A 12050-nucleotide genomic window follows, 5' to 3' on the forward strand; every position below is an offset into this window, starting at 1 on the left:
GCCTGTGGAGGCAGCCTTTGGCCGCCTAACCTGCCCCCGAAAGGATGGACTTTCAGATCTGTGAAGGGGTTAGGCCGCCGAACCTGCCCCCAAAGGTTAGTGACTTTCAGATCTGTGATGGAGTTTCGGCCGCCGAACCTGCCCCGAAAGTGCCTGACTTTCGAATCTGTGGAGGACCTTCGGCCGCCGAACCTGCCGCCGAAAGTCCCCTGCCCAGCCATCCTTTACTTATTTTATGTGCATGTTTTGGAATGTTTTAGGGGTTTTTTGGGAAGTTGTTTTGAGTCATGTAATAGCTATGTTTGGTCCCTCATTGGAGTCCATCTGTGTAGGATCGGACCTGGGAGACCGTAGAGGCCAGCAGTGAGTCAGCTGCTACAGTGTTAGGCAAGCGTCAGCCAGAGGTGAGTAGAACTGAACTACTTTTTCAAAGTAACTAAACTTTTTGAGCATGTTCATGCATCACGAATGCCATATTATGTAATAGGTTGTTTGCATTAGAATTCACGAATATGATGCATTGCATAATTTACTGTTGTTGTGGATGGATATTGGATGACCCACTAGCCCTCGAGCAGGTTATGTTATGACGGATACGGAAGACCAGGGCTGCCCATTCTACGCGTCCTGGTACTATGTAAGAGAAAGACCAGGGCTGCCCATTCTACGCCCCTGGCATTTATGGATATGTTATGTTTAAGTTAAAGTTCTGAGGAGCTCCATCGAGAGCCGGGCACATTGGATTATGTAGAGGGTTACTGGTGATAAGTCCATATTATTGTGAATTGTTTGTGCTGTGACGCATTCCATATGAGCATATGTTTATTAAACTGTTTTTATGTTCTGCTCACTGGACTCTTGTAACTTATCCCTTTCCCCTAACCCCAGGTTTGCAGGAGCGCAGATAGCTTGGGAGAGTTGGCATAACTATTGGTACAGTTTTAATGTAATAGAATAGTAGTGGACATGTAATATCTTATGGATTAGAATTGTGCTTTGCTCTAATGATAGTTTTGTAATCCCGGTTTACATGATCTTTATGTAAAAGTTTTATGTATATGTTATGTTGAACCAAGTTGATGCATGTATGTTAACCATACTGAGCATATGATGAGGGCTCTAGTATGGGTTTTATGTTTTCAGTTTATGATACATGCATAGGTTAAGCTTGGTTTCATGAAATGTTTAAGTTGTTTTGTAAATGTATGATCATGTATGGGATTTTATCAGGTACACAGGATGTATAGTAGGCTTGCTACGGGTTTCGGTGACCTTAAGTCAATCTGAATTCTAGTGCCGATAGCGGTCCGGCTTCCGGGTCGTTACACATAGGAGGTGGGCTTATCAAATCTTTGGATTCTGTATCTACTTGTGCGTGTGGGTTTGAAGCTTGTGCCATAGGGATCCGCGTCAATTGGTATCAGAGCCAAAGTGAGGTAAATTCTGATTTATCTTAGGATCTAGGATTTTATGAGTTTTTCATTTCTTCGTTGTTGATTTCGGTGAAAGCTTGTGTGTCCATAACTGCACCTTCTTGATTATTAAGTATAAAAAAATCGAAATCCTTAAAAAAAATAAAATCAAAAATCAAAAATCAAAAATCAAAAATCAAAAATCAAAAATCAAAAATCAAAAATCAAAAATCAAAAATCAAAAATCAAAAATCAAAAATCAAAAATCAAAAATCGCTTTTGCCTTATTTATCTTGATTTAGCTGAAATTGTGATGTGCTTCCTTTTTTCATCCATATTGCCTTACCTATCTCAATTGATTGTTGTAATTTATGGGAATCAATTTTGAAATTTGAATTTTGACTTGGGTTGAGTCCATATTAGGAGACAAAAGAAATCTGCCTATTGAATTTTTTTTTTTCTGTTTCTATTTGTGGGTCTTGATACTAGCCTTTTTGGGTAGATTTAAATAGATCCATATTTAATTTACCTTGAAGTGAATTAAATTCAAACTTTTGTCCAGGTTCTTTTTTATTTGAATTCTAAGTTTCCTTTTTTGGTTTAAACTTGCTTTTACTTCCTTGACATTACTGGAGTATTATTTGCTTGTGTATATACTCTAGGTGATATTTTTCAAGTAGCACAAAACCTAGTTCTTGTGTTGCTTTCCAAATTGTCAGTGTCTTCATTCTAGTTTTGTGTGTTTCCTTCTTTCTTTAGGTTTTCTTCTTTGTTTCGTTAAACGCACCTTGTGGTTGGTTGGTTGACCTTAGTTTCTGAAGTGCAATTGAAGAATCAGCAAAAGAGTGGTAAGAGTGCAAACACTTGAGTGCTTTCTTTTCTAACACGATATTTGCTAGTTCTCTTTGTTCTTTATTGATTTAAGGCAGGATGAGTAAATACAAAAATATGGTGGATAGTGATGATGAAAGTGAATGGGATATGGCTAGTGATTATAAGCTTTTCAAAAAGTCAGTTGGTGGTGAGTTTACAAGGATTTATAAGACTCTTGAGAGGTTGACTAAAACTATGGAGAGTTTGAATGTCTCACAAGCTCCCACTACAACAAGAATGCCTCAAAGAACTCTTTATTCCAATAGGCCTCAAGTTCGAGATGAAGAGTTGATGTGCCAGAGATTCATCCCTTCACACTTTTACAGGGATTTGGACAACAGGTTGACAAGACTAATTCAAGGAGGGAAGATGGAGAAAGAAAAGGAGAAAGAAGAGACTAAAGTTTCAATATCAACTTCCATAGAGATTGAAATTGAAAAGGAAGTTGTAATGCATGAAGTTAATGTAGTTGTTGCTGAAAATTCCATCAATTAGCTTATAGAAAAGGTTGTAAATTATGGTGGACATGGGCAGCACATGATTGATGAGGTGGAGGAGGTGAATGAGGCTGTTTTGGAAGTTGTAGAGGAGAATGGGTCACATCCACATGATCTTTCTATGACTAATATTTTTATGCCTAGTTCATTTGTTCTTGATGTGCAGGTTGTTGATGAAAATATCCATGATGAAAGTTTTATGCTATTTCCACCTATTAAAAAAGAGGTTTTTGAAGATGCATTGATTCCTAAAGCTTCCCTTCTTAACATAAATATCAGCAAGATTCGAGGACGAATCTTTTCTAAAGAAGGAAGGAATGGGCAGCCCTGATCTTTCCATATCTGTCATAACATATCATACTCGAGGGCTAGTGGGTCATCCAACATCCATCCACAATAACAGTAAATTATGCAATGCATCATATTCGTGAATTCTAATGCAAACCTAATACATAAACATGACATTCGTGATGCATGAGCATGCTTAAAACGTTTGATTTTTTAAAAGATATATCAGTTCAGTTCTACTCACCTCTGGCCGATGCTTGCCTAACACTGCCGCAGCTATATCACTGCAGGCCTCTACGGCCTCCCAAGTCCGATCTACACAGATGAATTTAAATGAAGGACCAAATATAACTTTTACAAGACTTTAAACAACTCCTCAACAACCCCCTAAACATACCAAAACATGCATATAAAACAAGCAGAAGAAGGTTGGGCAAGGGACTTTAGGCGGCAGGTTCGGCGGTCGAAGGTCTCTCACAGATCCAAAAGTCAGAGACTTTCGAGAGCAGGTTCGGCGGCCTAAACCCCTTCACAGATCTGAAAGTCCATGCTTTCAGGGGCAGATTAGGCGGCCAAAAGGCTGCCTCTGTCTACAGGTTCGCGGCCGAACCTGGATTCTCTAGCAAGGCAGAACCCGATTCTGCTCTATGTACACAGCTACCAAACACTCCGATCCTCACACCCAACAACTCATAAATATTTATACTCATTCAACATGCATAAGAGACATAAAAACTAGCCTAATCCCCATCAAGCAACAACAAAAACAACACAAGAGAAAACATTCATTATCAACCTAACCCAAACCCTAAAACTTTAGATTTAACCATTTTATGCATTAATAACCCTCCCTTAACCCCTTTTAAAACTTATTTAAAACATAGAAAAAGCAAAGATCAAGGCTTATCTCTTGGAGATTTAAAGGTAGCAGCAACCCAAACTTGGAGATGAGAGAAAATCGATCCCCGGAGGTCTCCAAGGTTTAAAAACTTAGATTCAAACTCAAATCTTCAAAAATAAGGAAAAACTCATGAATTTCCTGAGAAAATTAAAGGAAAAACAGCAAGAGCATCAAAGGGAGGGTAATGACTCACCTCTGCCCGAAAATGGAGAGAAAGCTCTCTGATTTTCGGGCTGAAGGCCTCTTATAGATGGTTGGAGAATCATTAGGTATCCTTTCAAATCCTACCTTCGTAGCCAAACTGAGCAATTGAAAAACTTGTACCAAACAATGGCTAATTCAACACAAATTGATCAACATCATTGCCTCTCTTATGAATAACCATAAACAAAGCCTATGAATGATTAACAGAGGTAAAAGTCATATGCTTTTAAAAAAATTTTCAAAATTCTGAGGTATAAATAATAGCAATGTTCAATTGCTCTATAAAAATTAAACTATTTAACCTTTGTATTTTAATTTTATCAAAATATAAGTTATTTCCATCCGTATTACTATTAAATATAAAATATTTAAATACCGTTTCTTTCTACCTCTCTTTTTCAAGACATTTATACTAAGCATATTTTATGAAAAATTTATATTTAATTTTTTATATAATGAATTAAATTCTCGCAATTAATCATATGAAAAAATATATAATGTTAACGAAAAAAGAAAATAAATTTAAAGAATATATAAACCTAATATTTTTTTAAAAAAAATTAAAAATTAAAATCTATAATATTTCGTACTGCAAATTTATGTGGAATGGTGCATATTTATGTAGAGTGATCATTTTAAAAAATTATTAAATTAATAAAAAGTAAATTTTTTAAAAATATAAGAAATATTAATATTTTAAAATATAAAAACAATAATACCAATAAAATATTATTTTTAATTAATAATACTGTGATGCGGTTAGAAAATATAGTTGTGTTGTGATTGGTTATACCCAAAAAAAGAGAATATGAGGTGGTGGATGTGTAGGACAGTCATTAGAGAATAGACCAAAGATAATAAATTACTTAGAATTTGAGTAGTGTAAAAAAATATCGTACTTTTGTTTCCGCGATCCTTCTTCTTTCATACTATACTATAAGAAGATGTAAATAAATATTAATTCGGCGGTTATGTAGCCGGTTGCTTAATAAGAGATATCGTCAGCGGATAGACCGGTGATTTTGTGATTATAGACGTAATAAGGATACATTATACTGTGTCTGATAACGGTAACTTTATACCAATACTTGTCTTGTCCAGAAAAAAGTGAGTATTGATGATAAATCGGATGTTTGGAGGTGTTCGGATCTTACTTTTTTAAATGGAACTATATTTTTTACTTATCATATTTTTATTTCTCTATTTTATAGTGACAATTCATAACTTATTTTAAATGATCTTTATAACTACTAATTAAACATAGTATTGGACTTATTTTATAGTGACAATTCATAACTTATTTTATAGTGACAACAAAGTGATGTTCGTATTGAACAATCATAGTATTGGACAATCGTTATACAGTGTCATAATGCTACTAATTAAACATAATTTTTATGATATTAATTTGTATAAAAATATATTTATATTGTTTTTATAACTAAACATATTTTCTGTAAAATAATTAAATTCCAAAACGAACATCACTTTAATAAATTTATAATAAAAAATTAAATACTTTCTTTAAGTTTAATTTATTTTTATAATAAAAAAAATTAAGTTCACATCATGAAACATTGAAATTTCCAAAAAAATTTTCTATCAAACGGGAAGTACCAGCACTTGCTTAATAAGAGCGTGACTATGTACCTCAAACGTCACTCTCATTTTTTAAGAAACGTCATATGGGGAAAGAGTGGAGAGCTGAGTGGGGAGAAAATGGCTGAAGATTGAAGAATTGGTCTGTTTCTTCATCCTCTGTTTCAAATTTCTTTACTGTTTCTAATATCTGAAGACCCCCAATTTTTCCTACTTTCTAATTTGAATTATACCTTGAAAACATTTAGCGTTTCTTTATTGTCTTTGAATGATCTTGATCAATAAAGCAGTGTTTTCATTGTGCGATGGGAAATTTTTTTTTATCTAATCTTGATTTTCACTTGAATGAAGTTTTCTTTCATTTTTCAATGAAAATGGGTGAAAATTTTCCCTTAATTAACAATGAGAGTCCCCCCATTTCTCTCTCACTCAAATAAATGGGGGCTTTTTTTGTGTTTCTTGATTTTCTTTTTAGCATTTCTTTGTTGCATTTGAATGATCTTGATCAGTAAACCGGTATTATCATTGTGCGATCGCGGAATTCTTTTTAATTTTGATTTTCACTTGAATGAAAGTTTCTTTCATTTTTCAACGAAAGATTAGTGAAATCTTCATTCAATGAGAGTCCTTCCATGGGATTTATGAATTCTTTTATTTTTGTTTCTTTTCTTGGGTGAAATCATATTGTTGGTTTATGAAGTCTTCTCATCTTCAGAATTCTGCAGTTCGTTTCATTTGTTGGCTAGGTTTAGCAAGAATCGGGATTGGGTGAAATTATTTTACTATTGTTTTTGGTTCGGCTTTCATATTGCGCTTGCTTACGATCCCATAATTTACCAGGCTTGATCGGGCTGTGACTTTAGATTCCTATTGGATAATTTCCGGTATGAATGTCATTTGGATTCTTTTTCTTTTCCTTTTCCTTTTTAAGTTGGTGATTATTGGGTCCTTAGATCATACTGCAGGGAAATTCTGTGGCGCGAGCTAAATAAGCTTAAACAGGCTAATGCCCTTTTCCGCAATAAATTGCAATTTCCCGACATAGAAGACTCAGGGTTGCGGACGCTTGTCAATCAAAGACAAGTAAGCTTTTAGGAGAATAAGAAAGAAAATTTCTTTTATTTTCAAATGAATGCTGCTGTCTTTGTTTTTGTTTTCGCTTTATTCCAGTGATAAAGTTTTGAAGTTTGATCTTGTTGTAGAAATTCTGATCAGCCATAAAGAATGTACTGACCTTGGTATGTAATAGCTAATATGACAGGCTTCAAATTGGCAGCATTCTCTTTGGGGACATCCAAGCCAAAGTCCCAGTGATCCATGTGTCCGTCTTGCTGTAAGCAATAAAGTTTTAGCTGCTTAATGCTAATATTTAACATCATCAAATTGTCTGGTATAGCTGCAATGTCAAAAGGTCTTGAAGATTCTGATGCTCTAAAAGCAAGATATCTAGTTCCAGACAACGTTTGTTGAACTATTAACTAAATGAGAACATTATTCATATCTGGGTTTGCTTTCTACTTCTATACCTCTTATACCTTCTGCACATAATGATGCCAGGAAATAGTTCCGTTCAAGATCATCATGGACTGGCTTTTAATGTAGTTGATGAACTGCCCAAAACTGTGACACTACATTAAATCAGGGTTCTGATCCAACAAGTATGGACTTTCATCCTATTCAGCAAACTCTACTTCTTGTTCAGTCCTTAACTTGGCGTCAGCAATTTAAGGTACCTTCTTGTCTGCAAAGCTGTAAATTGAAGTGATTTTTATTTCTTAATTTAGCTTCTGGGAAGTTAGTTCCAGGGAGAAGTTGGTCTCCGAAAATGTTGCCAAGTATTGAATTTTGTAGAAAGTTCAATGATACTGAAGTTACAACCCTTTATGAGTTATAAGTTCAGATTTTGAACAAAATACTTCTTTAATTAAAATAATCTATATTTTTTATATTGATATCTGTTTATATATAAATATGTGTATATATATATATATATATGTTTTGAATATTGGTATTTAGTTTCTTAATACGATTGTGCAAAGTACATGTATGAAAATATGAAAATATAATTATTTATGTTTCCTTAGTTATTTACTGGATTCTAGATATAACCCTTATTCCTCCAATAGATTATTGAATAAATGAATAAGATTATTTTTGTATAGCATAGTGTGATATTGTGGTTGATTATTAGCAAGAATAAATTATGTTAGTATAAACTTTATGTTATTATCTATTGTTAAGAGCTACGTGGACCTGATCCTCTATTGGAGGTACGTAGGCAGCCTTCGGGTGCGGTCGAAATATAATAAATGTTAAGACTTTAATTAGCAAATAGTAGCGATATAAATTCAAGCCACATTAACAGATTTTCATGTTGAATAAATTACTTATTGGAAATTTAATGAGTTTAATATGACTAAAATAATTAACATACAAATAATTATATTTATAAGATTATGGATAAAAATAAGCCACAAAAGAAATCACTGAATTAGCTAAGATATAGGAGAACAATTTTCATAAAGAGACCATGAGTGAATTAGACCCTTAATATGGCCAAAACTTGACTATAACTTAGGATAGAAGCATACAGTAGTACCTAAAATGAATAAGTTGGAAAGCTTGTCAAAGGAACGAAAATTGGCATGCGAATAGGTGCAATTTGTGATATAAAATAGCAATTGAAAGGCAGTGTCACAGTCTGCATATAAAACGTAAGTTGGCATTTGAAAGCCAGTGTCGTAGTTCAGTTATAAGGCATAGACGAAGTGTCGCACCTATCCCAAATCCTCATTCACTAGCAAACTAAATGAAATTGTTGCTTGAACAAATAAAGAATAATGGCATAAAAATCCAACATTTTATTTCTTGGCACAATAAATTAGGATTTAAAAATATTTGGCGATTCTTTCCAAATTTGAATTGAAAGTGGGGTAGCATTTGTCGGTAGCAGGCCATATTGTATTTTTATATTATTCGATGCTGGACTCTACGCTACACCTTGGATAACCAAGGCGAGGTATTAATCGTTGGTTAATTAAGGTAAAACTCTTAAATGGTGTAGAAAAACCTAAAATGCTCTCATCGAAGCCGTCGCTCGCTGCCGAATTTATTTTCCCGACTTCGTCCTTCGCACAAAAAGTTGGCATTCTCGCTTCACCACTATTTTGGCCTCAGAAAAGGAGATATTGCCTTCGTGCTTTCTCCTAACTCTATTCACCTTTCGGTCCTTTATTTCTATATCTTCTCTCTCGGTGTCGTTACCTCTCCTAAAAAATTAATTATCTTTAAACTTGAGATTCTCCACCAAATTAAGCTTTCAAAACCTGTACTTGTGTTCGTCACGTCGAATGCTGCTCATACAATTCCTAATCTCAAAACATTCGTACTCGACTCTCCCGAGTTTGAATCGCTGATGATGAGTCTAGCTCACTGTGGAGAAATAGGAGGGAAGGTTTACCAATTGGACCCTGGGACAATTCTCTATCCTCACGGACTACTGGCCGAGTTAATGGAGTGGTTTTGGCTCATCGAAATTTCAGATGCATGGTGGCCCTAAGTCATGCGGTTTACACGAGCTGGATGGCAGCTGCAACTTTCTTTTTTTTTCGTTGCCTTATTTTCATGTTTATGGTTTATGTTATTCCGTGAGAGGTTAACTATGGGAGTGGCGGTGGTGTGCATAGGTAGATTTGATATGAAGACAATGTTGATAGTAATTCAGGAGTGTAAGATAGACTGCACCGGTGGTGGTGCTGATAACTAAGGATCCTAGGTTGTTAGACGGCTAAGATTTTAGCTCTTTAGATGTTGCAGGTTGCAGCGATGCTTCGCTTAGAAAAAGCGTAGTTGAACTGTTCCGTGAACAATTTCGAAATTTCACTTTAAGTGAGGTTAGTTAAACACCAAACTTGGATTTTTACCATTAACCGGTGGTTAATTTCTCATATTGGCTATTCAATGTGTAGCGTATGATCCACCATTAAGTAATAAAAAAATACAGATGGAACGTCACGTTAGCTACCGGCAAATGCTCCCCCACTTTCATTTCAAATTTGAATTGAATCTCTAAATGTTTTTAAATCCTAACTTGTTGTACCAAGTAAAATCATTTTAATTAAAATGCAAAAATTCATAAAGGTTTAAATTTTTTATGCCATTATCCGAAAATATATTAAATGTCATGAAATACATGATAATAGTTAATTGACAAAATGAGAGAAGCCCCACGGTGCTTTTCCATTTCGGTTAGTTAAATAACCTTATAGGGGTGTTGGAGTTAGTGGTATTAGAGCTAACGTTTAGGCCTTTCTAGGTGTTAAGGAAAAGGAACAAGTATAAGCAAATGTGTATACCTTATAGGTTAAGGTCTTGATATAACTCTACTATAGGCTTTTGTAAGTTGGCTAAGAATGTTATTTGACATTCAACCTGTGTTAGAAGATAGAGGTGATAGTCTAAAGTCGTGATCGCGATAATCTATTCAACGCTACCAATGTTTGTATTGTAAGCTGCAGATTACATTATGGACATTGGAGCATTGAGTGGAAATTGTGTGCATCACTTTTAAGAATCTGCTAGGATATAGTAGATGCCTTATATCTGATGCAGTTGTACCATGACAAGTTTCTAACTGCTATAAATTGACTTCAAATAAAAGTTTATATCCTTTTAGAATAAAATACTAGAGATATTAGCAATAAGGTATAGAAAAATTCTATGAGAGCGACAATGTACTCAAAGAACATAATTATTTTTGTGTTGTTTATCATTAAAAAGAGGAATTTTATAAGTATTATGATATAAGAGAAATGAAAAAAAGGAGAGGTATGAGTAGGTGAAATAGGCTAGAACATGTTAGCGACCAATCTTCTTGTTCACTTTTTACTGTGATGAGTGTTTGATGTCGAAACATAGTCTTAACCTTCGAGAGAAATAAATTTGAATTATCATAATAACAGATTCAAGAGTTTTAAAGAAAGTTTAATTATCTAAACATTATGTAAGAGGGGATTGAAGATACAAGGAAAATACGCACATAAAATAGATGATAGTTATGAGATGGTAGGTGTGATTAAGGGGTTAATTTATCTCATTAATAACATATTAGTTACTCTAGCTAGGAAAAAAATACGGAAGATTGTAGAGTCTATCAAACTTTTAAGAACATGACATAAATAGTGTATGAATTCCTAATGTACTTTTTGATAAATATTTCGATTCATCACTTGGAAGTGGATAGAATTGCCTTTAGGATTATATTGAAGGTCTATGTTGGAAAACCGAATTAATCACTGCAATAGATTATTCTTTTTTCCTTTTCAGAAGTATTATTATATTTGATAAGATTATATAAATTATTTTGGAGGAAGTGATATTATTTGAGATAATATTGTTGTTTATTGGAAGTTTAGTTTTTATCTATATTGGTGATATAGTTAGATTTTAAACACTTTAATCGGTACAAGTAATTATTATTGATAGGTTATATTGATATCTGTTTCTATATAAATATGTGTATATATATATATATATGTTTTGAATATTGGTATTTAGTTTCTTAATTGGATTGTGCAAGTTAGCTATGAAAATATAATTATTTATGTTTCCTTAGTTATTTCTTGGATTCTAGATATAACCCTTATTCCTCCAATAGATTATTGAATAAATAAATAAGATTATTTTTGTATAGCATAGTGTGATATTGTGGTTGATTATTAGCAAGAATAAATTATGTTAGTATAAACTTTATGTTATTATCTATTGTTAAGAGCTACGTGGACCTGATCCTCTATTGGAGGTACGTAGGCAGCCTTCGGGTGCGGTCGAAATATAATATATGTTAAGACTTTAATTAGCAAATAGTAGCGATGTAAATTCAAGCCATATTAACAGATTTTCATGTTGAATAAATTACTTATTGGAAATTTAATAAGTTTAATATGACTAAAATAATTAACATACATATAATTATATTTATAGAAATCACTGAATTAGATAAGATATAGGAGAACAATTTTCATAAAGAGACCATGAGTGAATTAGACCCTTAATATTGCCAAAACATTACTATAACTTAGGATAGAAGCATACAGAAGTACCTAAAATGAATAACTTGGAAAGCTTGTCAGAGGAACGAAAATTGGCATGCGAATGGGTGCAATTTGTGATATAAAACAACAATTGAAAGGCAGTGTCACCGTCTAGATATAAAACGTAAGTTGGCATTTGAAAGGCAGTGTCGTAGTTCAGTTATAAGGCATAAAGGAAGTGTTG

The 12050-nt window shown here is 33.6% G+C and overlaps 1 protein-coding gene across 23 annotated transcripts in view; it reads left to right on the plus strand.

Moving 5' to 3' along the window:
• The first annotated feature begins 5800 nt into the window (after window positions 1–5800).
• The window catches only part of LOC122721556, a 45743-nt gene continuing 39493 nt past the window's right edge, over window positions 5801–12050 (plus strand). For 13 of the 23 annotated variants that reach the window (XR_006348235.1, XR_006348236.1, XR_006348231.1 and 10 more), the window contains exons 1-4: window positions 6615–6658; window positions 6728–6857; window positions 7024–7107; window positions 7332–7503. The gene's annotated coding sequence lies outside the window, so the exon portion shown is untranslated. The other 10 variants (XM_043949510.1, XM_043949511.1, XM_043949512.1 and 7 more) reach the window with 10 other exon arrangements.

The sequence above is a fragment of the Manihot esculenta genome, chromosome 13 (assembly GCF_001659605.2).
Source record: "Manihot esculenta cultivar AM560-2 chromosome 13, M.esculenta_v8, whole genome shotgun sequence".
In the NCBI taxonomy this organism is placed as follows: domain Eukaryota; kingdom Viridiplantae; phylum Streptophyta; class Magnoliopsida; order Malpighiales; family Euphorbiaceae; genus Manihot; species Manihot esculenta.